Raw genomic sequence first — 18,494 nt, 5'->3', positions numbered from 1 at the left:
ATAGACTCCACCTTTAATGTCTTGGGTCTTCAACTGGCCTGAGGGGAATGATTCACCCGACCCTGGTCCCCACTAACTGGAGTTTGGATGCATCTCCCCCAAGATGGGGGTCTTCAAAGTCTGTGTGGCAATGAAGATCTCACAAGGAGCCCCCAAGTTGTTGGAAAAATCTCTGGATTGCTAAATAAGATGCAGGAGTTAGTCAGCAAGGCAAAGTCTTTTACTTTTGCAGCCGAGTGTGCAACTGACAAATGTCTTGTAAACAAGCCACCAAGGTGGAAGTCTAGTCATGTTTTTATCCCTGACACAACACTGCCCCCTTCTCCTATTGGTAGGAGTCAGGTTCAGAATCTTTCTCTATTAGCCATAGATGAGGTAAAGGGCAAGATTAACATTTAACATGTCAGCATAATGAGATGCTGTTTTAAAGTGGATTTACCTGGGTTGCTATGTCTTTGAAGGAAAAGACAAGTTATCCCCCACATATGGAAAGTTTGAGAGGTTATTTTCTCATCTGTTCTCTGTATACACGTCAAACTTGGGGAATGTCATATAAATCATGTTTTAAATATTTTATGGTGATACATTTCTTTCAGTTTGCTAATGTGTTACTTACTAACTTATTTAAAGACTAGTACCTCCACTTCTCAGAAGCCTTATGAGTACATTCAAGATGGTCTTGTTCATGACAAAATCCTAAGTACCTCAGGTTCTAGCACCATGTCAGGGATACAGGAGTCACAATAAATTCTTGTTGCATGAATGTTGATGGGCAGAACTTCCAAAATGAAGGATTATGGGTCATGAACAATTTAAAAAGCCCAGTTGGATGGAAACTGAGAATGATGGGTGTTATTAAGTCATTTCCATTGTCACCCCCAAACAAATTATATATCATAAACTTGTGTTTGTGTGCACAACTTTCCTGTTTATTGAATACCTTGGAAAGTTTCTTCCTGTGCCCATATTTTTCCCATTAACAGTTTCCTTCTAACAGATTCTGATTGAATGAGACTTGGTTTCCATGCTCACTGGTGAAGTCTACTTCATTAACTTATTTCAGATCAAAAAGTATACTATAGCTTAGTCTGGTTTTGTGCTATCAAACAAGAAGAATAAGTGGGGGGGGTAGCAGAAATGATTTGAGATGAAATTATTGAGCTGGTGAAAATGTTTTGAGGAAGGAAATTGTTCTTTGTGAGTTAAACAGAACCATGAACTCTCTTTACCCTTGTTTTGTAAATTCCTAAGAGCAAGGCTCGAGAGGCCACCAAAGTGGCAATTGATGTAGGTTTCCATCACACAGAGGCAGCATATTGTTATCAAAATGAGGAAGAGAATGGAGAAGTCCTTTGAGGGAAGATTGTGGATTGTACTGTGAAGAGAAAGAATTTGTTCTATACCACCGAGGTGAATGTTCTGTGCCTGGAGTGAATAGAAGCCACTGTCAATTCAGATATGTTATTTTGAATAAAAAAAAGTCAGACTCCATTTGAATATTAGTTTTACTATCTAATATTGTAAAGGTATGTATAGAAACATAGAGAATAGAAAATAGTTGCTTTTCTTAGAAATGAGTTAAAGGTGGGACAGATTTGTTCAATTGGACATTAGTCAATTGCAAAATGAATATAATACTACTTACATTCTTTAATTGATGTGTGGTTTACCCAAGCTGGTAATGGTCCATTCTTAATTCATTAAGTAGATTCTCAAGTGACATTGATATATTATTTAGAAAAGGATGTATGAATAGAAATTCTTTTTCCTTTTTGTTTATTTAATTAAAAATTTTTATTTACATATTTATTAATTACTGTACTGGGGTTACATTGTGACATTTACAAAAGGTCTTACACCATGGGTAAATTTGCCCCCTCCATCAGATTTATCCTTACCCAATCCCTCCTATTCCCGGAATAATTTCAACAGACCTCATTTTTCCATTTTTATACATGAATAAATAATAATTCCACATTTTCTACCCTTCCACACCTTTTCCTAATATCCTCTCCCCCTCTCCCTGTGATAATAACCCCCATTGAGAACATGTTCTATCTTTCTGTTCTCCACTTTTTAAAATATGTTTTTGTTTGTATAAGATAGCTATACATGGAGTTTCATTGTGAGATTTCCATATATTATAACCAGAATAGGTTCATCTCCTCTATTCTTCTCCTTTCTACCTTAGTCCCCTTCTTATGGTGATTTCAACAAGTTTAAAAATTCTATATTCATTCTTGTATTGAAAGCAAATCTATCATATTCACCTTCTCTCCTGTTAGTGACCTACCCTTAGGTATGATCTGTTTTTCATAAAATTGCTAGGATTTGTATTCCACATATGAGAGAAAATATCTAGTCTTTGATTTTTTGAACATGGCTAACATTACTTAACATAATGTCTCCCAGTTCTGTCCATTTACATACAAATGACAAAATTTCATTCATCTTCTATATGGCTGCATAAAATTCCATTGTATATAAATATCACATTTTCTTAATCTATTCATCAGTTGTGATGAATCTGCCTGTTGCTTAGATATTGTGAATAAAGCAGTTATAGACATGAATGCACAGATATCCTTATTGTAACACGTATATCCCTAGAAGTGGTATTGCTGGATAGTAAGGCAGTTTTTTAAGGAGCCTCAATTCTGTTTTCCATAGTGATTGTACTAATTTACATTCTGACCAACAGTGTATGAGGGTTCCTTTTGCTCCTTTCTTTCCACATCCTTGCCAAAATTTCTTGTTTGTGTTCTTGATAATAGCTATTCCACTAGGAGTGAGATGGAATATTGTTTTTTAAGTTTTTAAATTTTTTTTTATTGTTGTGCTAGGTGGGGGTACATTTTGGCATTTGATGTGGAATCTCAATGTGGTTTTGCTTCCCATTTCCTTTATGGCCATGGTTGTTGAGCATTTTTTCATGTTTTGGGGGATGTGCACTTCTTCCTTTATAAAATTTCTGTATGGTTCATTTCACTAATTTCTTCATTGGGTTATTGATTTTTTGGGAGTTTAATTTTTTGAGCTTCTTGTAAAGTCTGGTTACTGATCCCTTGCCAGGTATATAGCTGGCAAAGATTTTCCCACATTCTATAGACTGCATCTTTAATCTGGTGACCATTTCTTTTGTTATGCAGAAGCTTTTTAGTTTTATGTAGTCCCATTTGTCAACACTTTCTCTTAGTTGCTGAGCCATTTCAGTTCTATTTAGGAAGTTAATGCATATGCCTAAAAGTTCCAGTACACTCCCTGCTCTTTCCTGCACTAGCTTCAAAATTTCAGGTCTTACTTTAAGGTTGTTAATCCACTTTGAATTGATTATTGTACAGGGTGAAAGACATAGATCTAACTTCAGTTTTCTGCATTCAGATATTGAGTTTTCCCAGCATTTGTTAAAGAGGCTGTCTTTATTCTATTTTATGTTTTGGGCACCTTTGTCAAAAATCAGTGGGCTAAGACTCATGGTTTCATATTTGGGTCTTCTATTCTGTTCCAATGGTCTTCATGGTTCAAATTTGATTGGTCATATGTGTCTAGAAATTTGTCAATTTCTTCTAGATTCCTTAGTTTATTTGAATATAGGTTTTTTGAAGTAATCTGTAATGGTTCCCTATATTTCCTTATTGCTTCTTGTGATCGCTCCTTTTTCATTTCTGATTTTGTTATTTGGGTCTTTCCCTCCTCGTTTTAGTTGGATTTGCTAAGGGTTTATCAATCTAATTTATGTTTCCATAGAACCAGATTATTGGTCCATTGATTCTTTGTGTTTTCTTTTTCTTTTTGCTATGATTTCATCCCTTATTTTTGTTTGCTGGTTTGGGATTCAGCTTCTTGTTTTTCTAGGAGTTTGAAATGCATCATTAAGTCATTTATATGAGATTTTTCTGTGTGTATAATATATGCATTCAAGGCTATAAACTTTCACCTTAGCACTGCCTTTGTTCTTTCCCATAGGTTCTGATAGGTTGCACTTTCATTTTCATTAAATTCCAGGAAGTTTTTTTATTTTAGGCTTTATTTCTTCAATGATCCACTAGCCATGGAGCAGCATGTTGTTCAGTCTCCAGTTGTTTCTGCTGATACTTTGTTGTTGAGTCCCAGTTTAATTCTATTATGGTCAGACAGTGTGCAACAGGTTATTTCAATTTTTTAAAAATTTGTGAAGACTTGCTTTGTGACCTATAATATGATCTGTTTTGGAGAAAGTTCCATAGGCTACTGAAAAAAATGTATCTTGTGCTGTTGCAGTATGGAATACCCTGTAGATATTGGACAGGTCCTTTTGATCTGTGGTACCATTCAATTCTAAAGTTTCTTTTTTGATTTTTTTGTGTGAATGACCTATGATTTGTGATAGAGGAGTACTGAAGTCTCCCACTGTCACTATGTTGGGCTCTATCTTTGTTTTTAAGTCCAGTTTATGTTTCATGAAATTTTGGTGCACTGATATTGGGCACACACAATTTAACAACAGTTATTTCCTATTGAAGGATTCTCCTTTTATTAATATGAAGAGACCTGCTTTGTCTCTTCTAATTTAAGTGGGAAATCTACTTTATCTGATTTAAGTATAGCTATTCTTGCCTGTTTTTTGAAGCAAAAACTTGGTAAATCTTTCCCACCCTTTCACCCTATATCAGTGCTTGTTTCTGTCTGCAAGATGGATTTCTTGTAAACAACAAATAATAGGGTCTTCCTTTTAATCCAGTTTGTAAATCAATGTCTTTTAATGGGAGAGTTGATCCCATTAACAATCAGTGTTACTACTGAGAGGTTGTGATCATTTAGTTGTTTTTGTTGAGTAAGGGTTTCTGTGTGTATTATTAATTCTATACTACTCTCTTCTTTTGAGGTTTATTTATTCTCTTCCTTTCATGGCTGTGTTTATTTTCATCTTCTCTGCACAGGATTCTTTGGGAATCTTTTGCAGTTCTTGTTTAGTGGTCATGTATCATTTTACTTTCTGTTTATCATGGAAGATTTTTATTCCTCCTTCAATTTTGAATGATAGCATTGCTAGGCAGAGTGTTCTAGGATTGAAATTATTTACTTTCAGTTCCCAAAATGCCTCTCTCCATGCCTTTCTTGTCTTTAAGTTTACTATTGAAAAATCTACTGTTTTGATGGGTTTGACTTTACTTGTTATTTGATTTTTCTCTCTTACAGACTTCAATATTCTTTCCTTGCTCTCTGTGCTAATCGTTTTAACTATAATATGCTGTGGAATGTTTATATTTTTGTCATGTCTATTTGGTTCCTCAAGACTTAATATTCCTGGATGGGCATTTCCTTCCTGAGATTTGGGAAGTTTTCTGCTATTATTTTGTTGAATATATTTCCTTTGCCTTTGGCTCACCCCTCTTCTCCTAGTTTGATGTGCAATTTGCAGATTAGTCTTTTGATGGAGTTACAGAGTTCTCATATATTCCTTTCACAGCTCTTCAGTCTTTTCTCTATGTATTATTCTACTTTTTTCTTTAATATATATTTTCTCTACAGCCCAGAAGTTTGTCTTCCACTTCTTCCAGTCTGCTTGAGTCATTTTTAACTCTAACTTTTATTTGACTTAGGAACTTTTTGTTTATAATTTTCTGTTTGATTTGCTACACATATACCCTTGGCTGAAGAATAGTCCTCCTCCATCAGGTATAATTGTCCTCTTCAACTGAGTACACAGCTTTGCTAGGGGCACACATGAATGGTGAGGGGGAAGGAGACACCCACCTAGCCAGCCAGATCACACAATCAACCCTGACAATAAATGGAATGACAAATATGGCAGCCAGATTGCCCTTTCATCCTTTTGTTTGACTCTTTTGAGACTCTCCATAGCTTTGTTAAGGTCTTATTTAACATCTTGTACACTGAATTTATTTGATTTATTTTCTTAAAATAATTTCCTTGGCTTAACGTCAGTGTTTATTGAAATCTTCTTGAAGTGCATTTAGTTATTTCTGTACCTTTTTAAATTTTTATCCCTACTCCCTTGGAATACATTGAGTTGTTATTTTATGCCCTCTTTTAGCTGCCCTTTAAGCTCATTGAACATTCTTACCATTCTTCCAACCTCAACAACTGAGGATTTAATGTCTGTAAGATGGATGATTGTTAACCCTAACATCTTTTATTTCCCATGTTTCTATTTTGAGATTTGTTCATGTGTTATTGATTAGTTTATTGGGGGTTTTAGTCACTTGTTAGCTCTCCCTTGACTTAATTTTTATGCTCTGGCTAGCTTACTTGTTAGCTAGGTTTTTGTAACATATTTTTTCACAGATCTGGAGGTAAGACTTAGCAATAAGAAATTCACAGATTCAATGCAAAACCAATTATTTTCACCTTTGTAGTATTATCTATAAACACTGGGTATTGGGGAAATAACAGTTGCACACATACAGACTGATAATCAGGTAATTCAGTGATGGGGATAGAAGAATAGATGGATAGGTAAGGCACGGTTAAAAGAGGTATAAAGTGTGGAGTCTATGCGGTAATATGTCCCTAATGTGTGCCAATGTGTAAATCAGTCATTGTGGGGGAGGGTGCTATTGTCAGGGATTACAGAGGGATAGAAAAGATGGGAATAATGTCTAAAGTTTGTAAAATAAACAACTCAATGTGTGATTAGAGGAGATAGGGACAGTTGGTGGAAAAGTAGAAGGGAGAGAAGGAGACAAGGAGAAGGAAGGAAGAAAAAAAAGAAGAGAAAGAAAAAAATTCAAGAGAGACAGAAGAAAGTGGAACCAGAGAGGGCTAAGCAAATTAAAATTTCAACACAATGAAAAACAGTAGTAAGTAACAAAAAATTTAAAAATATACAAAAAAATTATTGTCCATATTTCTTCCTTGTAGAGAAGAGTGGGTTTCCCTGAGTTCAGTGACTACACTGAGCACTTCATTCTGATTTCTAATCCGGGTGCTATTCATTCTTAGGGTTGATATGCTGGGCCTGTGGTGATCAATGGTGTCACTTTCTACCAGATAGGCTTGGGGGTGGTTTCCACTCAGGGTATTTTAAACCCAAGCTCTTCATGGCAGATGGGCAGTCAGGGTCAGCTTGTTTGAGGAAAGAGTTGTCCAAAGTCGTCCTGAAAAATCCAAATGTGTGAGCAGTTGCCAGCCTGTTCCACCTGCAGGGAAAACCTGGGAGGTAGAATTGAACTGTTTTTTCCAATGCTGTTTTCTGGGAAGGCTGTAGTTTCAGCTCACTACCAGTTTCTCCACAGTGTTCAAATGTGTTATTTTCCTCAGGCTTTGGCTGGGTCACCCTTTCCCCACACAGGCTGATTCAGCCAAGGACTTTGTAGGGAATGTGGTGGCTGGTCCACTCCACAACTACTAGGTGGAGCAGGAAATTTCCTTACATGTATTAGGCCAACAGCTCTGTCCAGGAGAGGTGCAATCTGCCTACAAGTGCGTGGACAATATAGTTACATTCAAAGCAGATGGTAAAGCATGTATATCTGGAAGAGTTGCACTTTATGTCAATGATATTGGGGACGGTGGCCAATACTGACCAATCCAACAGCAGTCAGAGGTTTCATGTACATGAATTTTGGCGGGTCCAGGACAAATCAGGTGCTTTCAGAACTGATTCTGCAGTTTTCTGCTCTTCGGACAGAAGAAAAGAAGAAAGAAAAGAAAAGAGAAACTGCTTTCTGACATATTGGCTTGGCAGCTTGCAGCATCCAGGCTTCTGCAGTTGTTATGTGCTATAGAAACCTAATTTAAAGCTTAGTAGAAAAAAATAAAGATTAGTCAATGTACATTACTTTGCCTATGAGTTGATGGTATCTTACTAGTTGAAGAAGCCAGGTTACTTGACCCTTGCTACCACAAATCTGATGTTTTCTTTCTGCTGCTCAGAGTTTCAAGATCTATTGGCTATCTTCCATACTCAGGAAATTCTTTTTTCAAACATTTTGTTATGTGGAAAACTGCTTTAAATATAAAGGGAGCTAAAGTCTCAACAAATGAATGTTATCTATGTTTACATTGATAACAACTTAATTTCAGAATATAGATCTCTGAGTAAAATTATGTTTTAGAAATTTGTAATACAGTAGAGTAGACTCCAATCTCACAATGCCTGATATTTTTTGACATTCTTAGAATGAATTTTCTAGTCCTTGAAACATTTAAGTTACTTTTCCTGTCCGATATAAGTTTTTTTCACAGTTTTCTTATAGCATAGTCACAAAAATAAATCTCAAAATCCCACTAAAGACCTGATTTATACTGGTAACATAAATTTAGCCATGGTTTTGCATAGTTTGGTTACCATAGGGGTTTGTTGCTCATTTCTCAAACTTTTAAGTATGATGTTTAATTTGCCCCCTGCCAGGTATGAAATCATAAGTTACTTTTTATTTCTTTTGAACACTACAGTTCTGGGCTACTTTCCTTCAACCAGAATTAAATTACTGAAGAAACTTCATCTGAGTTATGTAGATTTGCTCATTATTCAAACGCCAATGTCTATGAAGGTCAGCTTTCAAATTTCCTTGCTATGCCACTCCACTATTATCAATCAAGTGAGATTTTTCTGGCTTCTTGCCAGGCAAAGTAATTTGAGTGAGATAGATAGAATTGGCAAATGATCAGACTCTAGTTTATAGTTGTGTCACTCTGCAGGTAAGACTTGTTAAATCTTCATTCTCTAGGCTACAGATGGGTTGAAGTTCAACAGTCTCATTGCTATACCTCAAAGACTTGAGGGTATTGCTCTGCATATCTGATTGTGTTCCTGTCTATAGGACATTAGTGATTAGTCCCCCAGAAGGTTCAGTTACTAAAGATTAAAGAGAAAAAGAAGGAAATCACCTTTTTAAGGCATAAGTATCTCTCAGCCCAAGTCAATAGAGATGTGCCATTAAAATCCAGATTGCAAGACTGGGCTCCTTTGGGTTTTGCTGACCCAACTTCTCATCCCAGTGGGTCTTTGTTGAACACATCTGATAAACCCATGACCTCAGACTTGGGTTGTCATAACCTGGAGCTAGAACACATTGTTGAATAGTTATGATAAATTCTATCTTCCATACCAGCTTGTCCTGTTGTAATTCCAACTGCAGGAGACCTCATTCCTGGTGAAGTTTAGGGATTGATTTGGATAGAAAATGGAGGAAATTGAAGGAAAAGATGTTTTCTACAATACCTTAGATGATTCTCATTTTCCTTCTTCCCTGAGTCTACACACACACACACACACCACAACCACCACCACCACCACCATCACTTTGCTTAATAATCACAGACTCCTAAAGGTTGGGTGAATAAGCTCTCTAGGAATTAGAAACTGAGACTTAAAGAAAATCTTTATCCTGTCTTCTCTCTGTATTCCAGCCCAGGGAAGAACTTCTGGCCAAAGACGCCAATGGGAAAATTATTTTAGATAATCTTCATCCCATATGAGAAGTATGTGCTGTTGTTGACAGTAATTCTACTGCATTGTGTGTCAAGGCTGGAGGCACTGGATGGGGAGCTGGAAGAATAAGGTTTTTGCTCTGGCAATTGTCTGACATAAGATATGTCATGAAACTTCTCCATACTCTTTATAAAGTGAAGAAGTTAAGTGGAATGAACTTAGTCTATTTTTAATCTCAACTTTTATGATTCCAAGTAGGCATTTTTTGTCCAAAGGTTTGGTTAAATATGTAAGTGCTACAAAGGGGATAATGAGATTAAAACTGAAGAGGGGTTAGATCAATATCCCAGGACAGATAAACATACCTCTATAGGGAGAGAAAATCTGTAATCTGATTTAGCACTGACTTGGACTAGAAATGAGAGAAATCTACACTTATATTGCCTAGCTCACAGATTTTATCCACAGTTCTACAAAAAAGATATCAACAACCAGTAGCACATTGTCCTTTGTTTTGATTACAACAGCATTTGTTCAAAAATTATTGCATGCCTAACAGCAAAATAGGCACCACTGAAGGGAACTGAGGGAAGTTTAAAACACGTTAATGTGTATTTGTTCTTCTCAATGAACATGTAGTAGAATAAAGTAGACAAATATGTATGCATATCAACAAAGTGTGTTAGGGAAAATGTTTTAAGTGAAAAAAACAGTTTGATTCAGTCAAATTGTTAAATAAGTTAATAACAGATTTCCTGCTTTCAAAAAGACCACTGACAAATGAAATGATCAAATTATAATGAAGGTTTAATGGAACTTCCCAGCTCCAAAAAAGTATAAAGATAAAGGATTAACCAAGTCCATAGGGGTGTCCAATTTCAGGCACAAGCAATTAGAATTGAGTCTGAAAGAGCCAGGGCTCATGTACAAGCCTACCTGCAATCAGGTGAGCTCTTGGCTTATCTAAACTTGCCTTACATTCTGCTCTTTATACCCTTCTTCCTTAACTAACATCTCTGAAATTTCTGGCTTTATAGCAGCTATGTAGGTGACTCTTCTTACTACTGAAACCAGAACACCAGAGGATTGGAATGGAGTGGAATGGGCAAAGCATGATTTCTTTGATCGTTCACAGGTATACTTGAGGTTCCTCTGAGCCATCCAGGTGGAAATGCTGCATTGAAAGGTGGCGACATTAGCCTAAAGCTCAGGTAGTAGTCCGCATTGGAGATAGTGATGTTTGGAGTCACTGCTTCATGGATGGTCATTAAACTCACAAAGTGGGTGAACTTTCTCAAGGACAGTTAGAGAATGAAAAGGCAGAGAGGCAGGACAGGGTTGAGGCAAAGAGGATCCAGTGGAGAGAACAAGAATTGCCAGATAGGTAAGGAGAAAATAAGGGGGGGTTATATGAGCAAAGCCAATGAGAGAGGGTTGAAAAGAGCTAAATCACAAAAGAGGAGCCTGCCATACCACAAAGCTTGTGAAACTGTTGGATTTGGTAGCAAAGTTTAACATAAAACAAGCATAGGCAGTTACAGAATGGTGAGAACAAATCTCAAATAACAAAGGAGAGAACAATGAGCAAATACATAAATCATAATTGAAACAGAACTATTGAAAGGTACACCCAGGATCCTGGGTGGGGTGGTGCTCAGTGGTGGTGTGCTTACCTCTCATGCATGAGGCACTGAGTTCAATCCCAGCAACACACACACACACACGCACACGCGCACACACACGCGCGCACACACGCACACACACTCGCACACACACACCATACCATACCACAACTACGATATCAACAATGAAAATGCCTACTCAGTGCTGTCAGTTATCAAACATTATTTTTGACATTGTAAAATTTATATGGCCTTTTAGAGAACATTGATAATTACACAACAAGCCATTATCCTTTGTCTTAGATACTTCTATAGATCTATTTGTAGAATATTAAAATATGGTTAGAAAAGCAAATACACATCTCTGCACATTTTATTTAGTTTCTTTTTTTTTTCCTTTTTTTTGTGCTGCTAGGAATTGATCCCAGGTGCTGAAGTATAAGCAATCACTCCATCACTTTAGCTATGTCCCTAAGACTTTAATTTTCCTTTTGTTTTTGAGATAGTGTCTTGGTCACTTTGCATGGGCTGGTCTCCAACTCTAGATCCTCCTGCCTCTGCCTCCTGAGATTACAGGAGTGCACACCATGTCAATTGCTTTTTATTTTTACATGCATATTTTAATACCACTTTTATTTATTACATTAAGTAATTGTAATTTTAAGTGTCTTACAATAGGGAAATAATTAAATTTATGATGGCATCATGGAGCTGTGTGCTGGCATGTTATGAAATCTCATGATTGAAGGGAAAAGCATTTATTATAATAGTTCATAAATACCTTATCAAACAACTCTATAGTTCTGTGTCAGTTAGGATGTATTCAGTTGTAACAAACAAAAAACTCATTTCAAAGCAGCTTAATAAGTTGGTTTACTCTTAGAAGGTTTGTGGTTTGATTGTTCTAGATGCTGTAAGATATAAATAGATAATATCTATCCTCTCTCCTTCATAGTTCCAGGATGGCTTCCTGCAGATAATTGGACTACAAGTCTCCTTGCTTATGGTCAGCAGGGAAGACAAGGGTTTCTACTGTTGTATGTAAGACAGAAAATTTTCAAAGTTTACTAGCACATTTTTTTCTCACATGTCATTGGCTTATCAATATAATGTGCTCTTTCTTAAAGCAATTAGTGCAACAGGAAAGAAGACCATTACTTCAAACTGTGAGTTAGCATTTTCTGGTGCACAGAGGCTGGAAATAGAGTAAAGGGGGAATAAATGAACAAAATCAGGGCACTCTTAGGAGAAATAATGCTATAGAGGCTGGATGTTGTGGCTCATATGTGTAATGCCAGCTATGTAGGGGAGAGAAATTGGGAAGATTGTGGTTTGATGTCAGTCCAGTGAAAAATTTAGTAAGGCCCTTCCTCAACAAGTAAACTGGACATAAGAGTATTCATGTCATCCCAGCTAGTCAGGAGGTGTAAATAGGATTGTGATACTGGCTCTCCAGCAAAAACACAAGATCCTGTTTAAAAATAGCTAAAACAAAAGAGCTAAGGGCATGACTCAAGTGGTAGAACTGCCTGCCCAGAAAGCATAGGACCTGAGTTAAAACACCACTACTGTCAAAGAAAAAAAAATAAAATTTACTATGAATTCTGTATTTGAAACTTTTTAAAACTCTAAAAATGAAAAAAAAATGGCTCAAAGGTCACAAAACAATAGCTGCTGTTTTGTTCTGGTGGGATTCTAGTTAATTTTATGAAATTTTTTCATATTGAATAAAAAGTTTCCTTTTTTCTTTTGAGAGTGGTCTTGATATATACACCAGGCTGGCCTTGTATTTGTGATCCTCCTGCCTCAGCCTCTATAGTGCTGGGGCTACAGGTATGCACCACACAATGGTCTGTTTGTTTCTAACTCTAAAACTTTACTACTGCAAAAAGATACAAAGTATATCATAATGACTTCCTTCATATGCACCCATCACCACACCTAATAATCATTTATCTCACATTCAAACTTATTAGATATATATGTTCCTACCACTGGATCATTTTGAAGCTGACATCATGTCATTTCATCTGTATTCAGCATTTATCTCAGCATTTATCTTTGAAATATATGGATTTAATGTTACTATTGCTACAGTAGCATTATGCTGCCTAAAATTTTAACTGGTTTCTTGGTTTCATTAAATATCATGGTTGTTAAAATTTGATTGTATCTTATTTTTATAGTAGATTCACTCAAAATGGGGAGGAAAGTAATTCCATACATTCCATTTCAGTGATATGCCTATTACATATCTCTTCTTTCCAATAGTTTTTCTCTCTTCCTCTCTCTTCCTTCCCTCAATTTTCCCTTTCTGCCCCTTTTCTTTCTTCTTTCCTACCCTCTTCCTTTGATCTCTTGCTCATTCCTACTTATTCTGTTCTTCATTTTATTTATAAAAGAAATCGAACTTTTTGTTTGTAATCTTTCCCACACAATAGGTTTTATTGATTGATCCTGTGGTAACTTTACAGATTACTTTTGGTATTCCTGTAAATTGAAGATTAGAGGTAAAGACTTAATCATATAAAACCAATGTCATGTGAATTCATGAATTTTAGCAAATATGCTATTTCCCTTCCATTTTTAATGCTATAATTTCTTTTTTATTTCTTCTATTTTTTGATGGTATTGGGATTGAACTTGATGTCTTGCCCTTGCTACACAGATACTCTACAACTTGAGCTACAACCCCAACCCAAATTTCTTTTCTTTTTTTTTTTGGTGGTACTGGGGTTTGAATTCAGGGCTTCTTGTGTGCTAGGCAGGCTCTCTATCACTTGAGCCACTCTGCCAGCCTTAGTTACTTGTTTTTTGATACTTACCTTGCCTCATCATGTGAGCTTCTGGGTTCTTAGGCATGCCTTTTTATCCTCCTTGCTCTCTAGAATGAAAGCTATTATAGGTTTAACTTGTAGCCTTCTCACCTAGAGCAAGAATCAGTCATTTCATTAACGAATCTTGGTTTTCTTCAATAGAAAATGAGACTGCAACATTGGAACCAGAGATTTTAATCTCACTGAAATACTAACAAAATATTAAGAAGAAAATTGTTTCATCACTTGATGGGATATGAAACTATTTCAAAAGACCAATGGGAAAACAATCAATCTAAAAAATATAGTATGTAAGTCAGTGTAGTATTAGATATGCCTTCAAAGCACTTTTGAAATTTAAGTGTGGTTCTTAGCTCATGTATTCTTATACCCTTTGTTTTTGGACAATTACAGGGGACTGCTACCTTATCTTACCCAGAACAAACTCCTGGAATTCTGCAAGTACAAAGACATGGTTCTATTTGCCTACAGTGCCTGGGGATCCACAGAGATCCAAATTGGTATGCAAATATCTAAAGGTTTACCTGTATCAACAACTCTATTAGTGATGAAACTCTTTTTTTAAAAATTAACTTTTGTCTTACAAATTGGTACAAAATAAAGAAGTGAGCACAATAGCATAGTGATTTCTCATATACCATCACTGAATTTCAATTCCATCAGTATTTTTTCACTCTTTTTTATTTATATGCTTAACAGTTCCCAACAGAAAACTAAATATAATTTTTTAAATGATTTAAGGTGATTTACAAAGACTGTGTGTCCGTTCATCTGGTTACGGATAGATTCTTTCCAGTTGCTGCAATTGTAAATGAATTTCTGTGAATATTTATGAAACTCTCAGCCATGCTATACAATGCAATGCTCTGGAGATTTTGGGAAAAAGAGACAGCACACTAGATTTTTATCTTATACCCTTAATTCTCTCTCCTTCTCTCTCTCTCTCTCTCTCTCTCTCTCTCTCTCTCTCTCCCTTGTGTGTATTTATATATTTATTCTTTTCAGGACTGGAGCATATAGCCCATATCTCATAGAGGATCTAATCTTGAATGCCATTGCCAAGAAACACAATCGAGCTCCAGGCCAGTTGCCCTGCACTACCAGCTGCAGCAGGGGATGGTGGTCTTGGCCAAGAGCTTCAGTGAGAAAAGAATCAAAGAGAGATTCGAGGTAAAAGTCCAAGAGTATCTTTTCAGAGTGAGGCATGGGGACTGTATTTGGGTAATCTTTCTTACATGGGAACTTGCACCATGTCTCATTCTTTTCCATGAAATTCTTTGTGCTACAGATAGCAGCTTGAAAGGGTGGGGAAAAAAAGCACAAACGGAGAAATCTAAGTTTTATCTCTTTGTGGGCCTGATTTTAATACTTCCTAGTTCTGTAACAGTAGGTACATTTCAACTCCATTATTTTAACCAGTTTTAGGAGTCCTTTCACATGGTAAGGAACTTTAAAGACTTGGTTCATGTCATTCATTTTCTCTACCTAGCAACCCCTTATTTGTATTTTAAAATTAAATACGATAGGATTGTTACATCATTGGAACACCTCAGCATATTTGTTTGATCACCATTATACTCAGTCTGGCTCTGTTATAAGTTTTTTCCTCAATAATTTTGAATTGTTTATTTATGTCAATGTTCTCTCTAGACTATGAAATCCTAAATGCACCAACTTTATCTGGACCATCTTTTACTTTTTTCCTGTGAAATTCTTGGAATGAAAGGAGCTAGATATAAATTTGTACTCTGACAAAATTAAAAAATGAGTGTTTAAAGTTAATCTTTAAACTCTTCCTCATATACACCCAGTCCCTTAGATCAGTGAGTAATATATAGCTTATTTTATTTTGAATCTCATAAAAATTTTAAAAGGCTACATAAGCATTTTTCTATTTTAAGATTACATCTCAAAATTTCATCCTGAGTTTAATATGCATAAAAGGTGATATTTAGAACATGGTTTTGCAATGTGCTTGCTGCAAAATCTTCTACCTATTTATTGAGTTCATAAATTTATGAACAAATCTGATAAGCAAATCCAAGTTTCATTATTAAAACATTCAAAAAATTTTTCATTTCTAATTCAATGAAACATGGTTATATATGTCTCTAAGACAATTGTATTACTTCTGAGGAATCTTTTTAAGATGAATGCTGAATAAATGGAAGGATGGATAGGTAGACTAGATAAGGGACAGATAGATTATGGATAAAGAAATAGAGAAATATATCATATATAAATATGTACTTCTATCTCTACAGTATATACCCATAAATATGTATGATAGGCATATATTTATAGAACACTGATATAGAAAAGCAAACACAGATAGGGCATAGATGATTTTTAAGGGACATGAGCTCAGTAAGTGGTAAATGGACGAACAACTGATCAAGGAATGCTTTTGCCTGAATTCAATAGCTCTCTAGAGAAGGGCTGTGCTGTGTTCTGAGACTTACTTCATTTCAAGGCTGGCTCAAGTTCTAAGGAATGATGTGGAAGGAAAAGTTTAGCAATTTTTGGCAGCAACCATTTTTATCCAAATTGTCCAGGTGTCCCTTTGTTTGAAAATAAACATTTGGTTTTGGTCACCTCATTTCTTCTGCTGGAAGGAATTAAATTTAAAAGATTTGGTATCAATAAGTTATATTTTCTTCTTCTGTGGACTAGAGCAAAGTAGGAGTAGGAAAAGAAAGGCATCAGAACTCTGGCAAAAGTTCTCAGGACTAGAACATCTAGAAGACAATAATGACAAAAATGCTGCCCTTAAAATAATCCTTGCTGTTGTCCCCCTGCAAAGTCCTCGTACTCCCAGGCAGAAGGCAGCTTCCATGAAGGTACCTTCAATATGATTCTTTCCTTCCTTTCAGTTATTCAACTTTGAACTGACTCCAGAGAACGTGAAAACCATGGATGGTCTCAACAGGAATTTCCAATATGTTTAATTGCAATTGTAAGTGACTTTTCTGGACTGATTCATGAGTTCTTTTCTGTAACAGGCATATTAGCAGGAGACCAAAGCTAATCTAAGTCAGGAAGACACACCTGAATTTCGTCATAGGTATGAACCAGGAGCTTCCCTGCAGACATCAGAGGAGAAAGGTTTCCTCTAGAGTTCACAGCAAAATTATAGTGAGACACAGGACCAACCATCCTCAAAACTGCCAAATTTTGCATCATTGTGAATCAACTTCTTTGATGCCCTTGTTACTTGTCCCTAGATTTCTGCCCTCAGGGTCCATTCATCCATTAGACAGAAGACACAATGCCTATGGCCCAGGATAAGTGAAAAGGCCCATGAAAATATTTTCTATTTAATTCATATTGAAATTAAAAATAAAAAGGGATACAATAATGAACATATAATAATGAATGTATTCATTATATGAATACAATAATGAATATATAATAATGAATCAAGGTTGGTTTAATTTTCTCTATACCAAGAGAATATAAGATGTATTTTAAATTTTTTTATGGAGGATAGGAACACAAAAACAGTGGGACTAAATTTTATGAAAGTGATGGGTCACCAGCCTTCTACTTCCGTCTCGATGTGTAAAGTAGCATTTATCTTGAATGTAGTAGTTCTTTTCTTAAAAAAATCTATTTCTTCCAAACTTACCTCTGACTTAGCTCTCTTTCCCAGTAACTATGCCCATTTCCTTACTTATTCAGTCTTGCCAACTTGAAATGTAAATAGAATATTAAATCACTGACCCACATGTTAGTGGTTGATGTGTAGCAAAATAAGATCCTCTGGAATTTCTTTGAACTCTTAAGTCAAGATATCCCTTATGTCATTTTTGTCTACCAGAATGCTTGGCTCTGGGAGCCCATCCATCACTTAAATTTATTCATAAACCCAGTATCCCATCAGTGACTGCAGAGTTTCAGGGGTAAGAAGAAGAAAAGTAATCAAATGGAGAGCTGTTGGAAGAAATTTAGAGACTAAGGTAAATAAAATTACAGTGATAAGAACAAACATCCAGTCTCCAAAGAAAGTTCTCAAAGGACTCCTCTCTGCTTGTAAAATTATACCAGGTGCTAAAGCTTATTAAATGGGGAAAAGGTGGGAAGTAACCTGTCAATACCTAAAGACTTTTAAGTAAAAGTCTAAGTCTATAATCTGCCTCATTGGTCTGTTCATGCTTCTTTTCCTCAGCTTTGTGACACTATATCAACAACACAGCTGCTGTCACATAGACCTTCTCGGAGTATACTCTTGAATGGCAATCAATTGAAAAGGACAAATTAGAAATGAGAGAAAAAGAATATAAAGGGAGCAAAAAGCAATACTAATTACTGAACAATAAATCTTATTATGAATTACAATTCAGGATAATGAACATCACTTCGTAGAACTGGTCATTAAGATACATCATGTCTCCTCAATAGATTCAAAGTTCCTTAATGGAAGAATATTGTATCTTTGAGCCGGCTCAGCATGTTTTTGAATGAATGCTAATTTCTCAACCTACTGAATGTGCAAGTACCATTGTACCCCTTCACTTCACAGTCTGAAAATTAGAGCTCCAGGAACCAACAAAAATGCTATTACTTCAGCCACAGATACTATGGCCAATACAGATTGTATATTACTCATTAATGCACTATCATTCATCACTGGCCCAGAAGTTAAAGAATTTCTAT

At 35.8% G+C, this 18,494-nt stretch overlaps 1 pseudogene; it reads left to right on the top strand.

Moving 5' to 3' along the window:
* The first annotated feature begins 87 nt into the window (after window positions 1–87).
* On the top strand, window positions 88–16,786 carry LOC109680483 (aldo-keto reductase family 1 member C15-like; annotated as a pseudogene).
* The last annotated feature ends 1,708 nt before the right edge of the window (window positions 16,787–18,494 follow it).

Source organism: Castor canadensis, chromosome 15 (assembly GCF_047511655.1).
Source record: "Castor canadensis chromosome 15, mCasCan1.hap1v2, whole genome shotgun sequence".
NCBI lineage: Eukaryota > Metazoa > Chordata > Mammalia > Rodentia > Castoridae > Castor > Castor canadensis.
Note: the sequence above shows the minus strand (reverse complement) of the source record. Positions and strands in the feature narration are given on the sequence as shown.